A 4,306-nucleotide genomic window follows, 5' to 3' on the forward strand; every position below is an offset into this window, starting at 1 on the left:
GAGGGACCCCAGAAAGCAGCCCACCCTAGGTTTTATGGCACATGGCCTCGTGATGACCTTTGCTAAAGCACTGAAAGACATCCTGTCCTTTGAAAGCAGGGGAAAGGAGGCTCTGGAATGGAGCCCACGCTGCTTTGGCCAGTTTCTTCATATTTCAGAGTGTTACATTCCCAATACATCCTGAAGTTATTCAGAACTAAAGTGAGAAAGGGGATAAAAATAGTTTAAGGTTGTTCCTTTAATGTGTGCACTCCACGGTACCTTACTTCTACAAAACGAAAAGACAGCTCTGGAAGCCTTATCAAATTTGCTGTCTCCACATTGTCTGTTGGAACTTTCACGTGTCAACAATATCAAGTGAATTAAGAAGAGAATCGATGGGGGAAAACAGTGGGGGAAAAATGGTCACTAAGAAAAAAGGCGAATAAAGAAAGCATTCGTGGGCCAGGCACGGTGACTCACACATGTAATCTCAGCACTTTGGGAGGCCAAGGAAGGTGGATCCCTTGAGATCAGGAGTTCAAGACCAGCCTGGCCAACATGGTGAAACCCCCATCTCCAATAAAAATACAAAAAAAAATTAGCCAGGTGTGGTGGTGCACGCCTGTGATCCCAGCTACTCGGGAGACTGAGGCAAGAGAATCGCTTGAACCTGGGAGACAGAGATAAGAAGTGATTGGGTCATCAGGGCTCTGCCCTCATGAGTGAATCCATTCATGAATTAATGAATTAATGGGTTAATGACCAATAGATTATCACTGGAGTGGGACTGGTGGATTTATAATAAGAGAGAGACTTAAGCCATTACCTACAGCCCTCTGGCCATATGAGGCCATGTGCCCACCCCTCAAGACTGTAGAGGGTTGCCACCAGGAAGGAGGCTCTCACCAAATGCATCCCCTGGTTCTTAGACTTTCTCAGCCTCTAGAACTGTGCAAAGTATCTTTCCATCAAAATTACCTGGTTTCAGGTATTCTTTTAATCAACAGAAAATGGACTATGGAACGGGGTGACAATGTTAAAGTATATTCTTAACGTATAATTCTGGAAAATAGCAAATATTAAAGAACCCATCACAACCCTTTGTGTTATTGAAAAGAGCTTACTGCAAAGAACCATGTTTTCCAGTGAGGCGTCCTCAAGTCTAATGAGAATATTCTTGTTTACATAGAAAAAAGCCAGATACGCCGGGCGTGGTGGCTCACACCTGTAATCCCAGCACTTTGGGAGGCTGAGGGAGGCAGATCACGAGGTCAGGAATTCGAGACCAGCCTGGCCAACATAGCGAAACACCATCTCTACTAAAAATATTACATATTAGCAAGGAGTGATGGTGGGCTCCCATCATCCCAGCTAGTCGGGAGGCTGAGACAGGAGAATCGCTTGAACCCAGGAGGCAAGGTTGCAGTGAGCTGAGATTGTGTCACTGCACTCCAACCTGGGCGACAGAGCAAGAGTCCGTCTCAGGAAAGAAAAAAAAAAATGGAAAGGAGGATCCTTTGGACAATAGCATTACGTGTCACATTCCTTCCTTCCGGGCAGAGTTTTGCATTTCACAGTCTAGTTTGCATCCCCTTCACAGATACTTTCAGAGCTTTTAAAGTAAATTACTTGAATTAAATTGATTTGCAGGAACTTTCTCAGATCCAATCACCTTTCCTCCTGGATCCCCCACGGAATTCCCAGTTCCCAGACCGCTGAGCTGCAGGAAACTCCCTAGCAGAATCCAGTCCAACCCGCTGGCAAAAATAGTTTTGAGATAAGCCGTTTTCGTCTTGGTAAGAGGAAAACATTTTCCTTTCCAACACAAGGGGCCCCCACAACACTAAGCTTTTACCTTAAAACTGCACAGGCCCCGCCCCGGGCACTGCCCCCGGCCCCGCCCCGGGCTACCTGGCTCCTCTGCGCGCATGCGCAGTTTCCTGCAGTCCCGGAAGCAGGTCGCGGTGTGGGCAGGTGACGCCGACGAGCGTGAGTGTACCTCTGTGTAGCTTAAACCTTCGATTCGCCGTCCCCGTTTCCACACCTCGGTGCCCGGGTGTCTCTGCTGACCTTAAAGTCCCCACACCTCCACCCCAGGTAAATACAGACCTCGCCGTGTAGGGGAGTCTCCGTCTGAGACTGGTCCCTGTCCCCGGCGTTTCGCGTCTCCTCCCTTTCCCGTCCCCTCCTCCCACCCTGCGCTTTTTAAAGTCGTCCCGCCCTGGGCGACCCCCAGCCTCGCCCTGGCGGGCCCCTGGAGCGCAGCGCGCAGCGCCGGTCCCGGGGAGGCGCGTCCTCTGCCTGGTCCTGGGCTCCTGCAGACCCCACCCCTGTCGGAAGGCGCCGTCGCCCCCCACCTCCCTCCTCCTCAAGCCGGGGCCTGCCCTGTGACACCGGTCTTCTGGCCTGCCCAGCTCCACCCCCTGGAAAATGCGCCTCTCTAGGATGCAGGCGCCTTACTCCAAACCCGCCTGTGAATGTGTGGGCCGAGGGGATCGGGGGACAGAGAGAGACAGGAAAGAATGAGAGAAACCTATAAACACATGGCAGAGCAGAGGGTGGGTCGGGATTTGCAAAGAGACTGGAAGAGTGAAAGGAGGAGCCGGGCGCGGTGGCTCACGCCTGTGATCCCAGCACTTTGGGAGGCCGAGGCGGGTGGATCACTTGAGATTAGGAGTTCGACACCAGCCTCCCCAACATGGTGAAACCGCGTTTCTACCGAAAAGTTATCCGGGTGTGGTGCTGCACGCCTGTAATCTCAGCTACTCGGAGGCTGAGGCAGGAGAATCGCTTGATCTCGGGAGGAGGAGGTTACAGTGTGTTGAGATCTCACCATTGCACTCCAGCCTGGGTGACAGAGCAAGACTCCGTCTCAAAAAAAATTTTTTTTTAATTAAAAAATAATAAAAATATATTTCTCTTAATTTTCTTCTTGCCTCCCTGATCACTTTACACTTTTCTCTTCTAGTATATCTTGAGCTCCGTTCTCTGAATGTGGAGTGACTCTCAGCTTACCCCTTGGACTTCTGGTATCTGTCCACACCCACTGCCCTTCCTCGTCATCTCATCTCATGGCTTTAACCCCGCCTGCAGGGCTCCATGTTCCCTGTAGACCTTTCCCCTGAACACTGGAATCCTGGGTCCAGTTGCCTCCTCGACTCTCCTCTGGGAGTCCAGCAGGCATCTCCACTTTCATGTGTTCAGAAGTGACTGAGCTTCCCAGACACATTCCCCGTGCAATCCTGCACATCTCAGATGAGGGCGACTCTGGATTTCAGGTGACTTAGCTGAACATGTCAACATGTATTAAAATTAGTAAATAATGACATCATTAGTGTGTTAATTTATGAGAGAAAGAAAAAGGTACAAAACAGGTAAGGTAATAAGTCATTTCTAGATTCTTTTGAGGTGTGGGGAAAAAAATGTTTGAAGACCTCCCCCATGCCTGATCTGGGTCCCTGGGGCCTCTCTGACCTCATCTCCTGCCTGTGTCCTCGCTCCCTCGGCTGCAGCCACGCAGGCCTCTTTCCTGTTCCTGGGGCCAAGGTTGCTCCTGCCTCAAGGCCTTCACGTGGGCTGTGTCTCTGCTGGAACTCGCTGGCCCCTCAGCTGCAGGTGCAGACACGCCTCCTTCCCCGGTGTCTGTTCTGATATCACCTTCTCAGTGGGGATTTTTTCCACGGAATGTGTCTCATGAGCTTGAATTTTGTATACATTTGTACATAATTTATTTGATCCTTTTTTTTTTTTTTTTTTTTTTGAGATGGAGTCTCACTCTGTCCCCCAGGCTGGACTGCAATGGTGCTATATCAGCTCACTGCAGCCTCCGCCTCCTAGCTTCAAGCGATTCTCCTGCCTCAGCCTCCCGAGTAGCTTGGGATTACAGGTGCATGCCACTATGCCCGGCTACTTTTTGTATTTTTAGTAGAGACGGGGTTTCACCATGTTGGCCAGGATGGTCTTGATCTCCTGACCTCAGGTGATCCACCCGCCTCAGCCTCCCACAGTGCTGGGATTACAGGCGTAAGCCACCGCACCCAGCCTGGTTGCTACGTTTATCTCTTCTCCCAGGACCTCTCTGACATCATCTCCTGCCTGTGTCCTCCTTGTTTCCCCTCCTCCCGCCATGCAGGCCTCTTTCCTTTCTCTGACACTAAGGTTGCCCTTGCCTAAGGGCCTCTGCTGGTGCTGTCCTAGAACTCTCTGGCCCCTCAGCTGCAAGTGTGAACTTGCTTCCTTCCCCAGGTTGCTCCTGCCTCAGGACCTTCATTTGGGCTTTCCTTCTGCCTAGGACTCTCTGGCCTCTCAACTGCAGGGGAAAAAA

At 51.0% G+C, this 4,306-nt stretch overlaps 1 long non-coding RNA gene across 1 annotated transcript; it reads left to right on the top strand.

Annotated features, from left to right (window-relative positions):
- The first annotated feature begins 624 nt into the window (after nucleotides 1–624).
- Nucleotides 625–3,306, top strand: LOC116544852. Its single transcript, XR_004266066.1, has 2 exons — nucleotides 625–2,079; nucleotides 2,951–3,306. It is a non-coding gene; the product is annotated as an uncharacterized LOC116544852 (long non-coding RNA).
- The last annotated feature ends 1,000 nt before the right edge of the window (nucleotides 3,307–4,306 follow it).

Source organism: Sapajus apella, unplaced genomic scaffold (assembly GCF_009761245.1).
Source record: "Sapajus apella isolate SASKATOON/1434 unplaced genomic scaffold, GSC_monkey_1.0 scaffold233, whole genome shotgun sequence".
Classification (NCBI taxonomy): domain Eukaryota; kingdom Metazoa; phylum Chordata; class Mammalia; order Primates; family Cebidae; genus Sapajus; species Sapajus apella.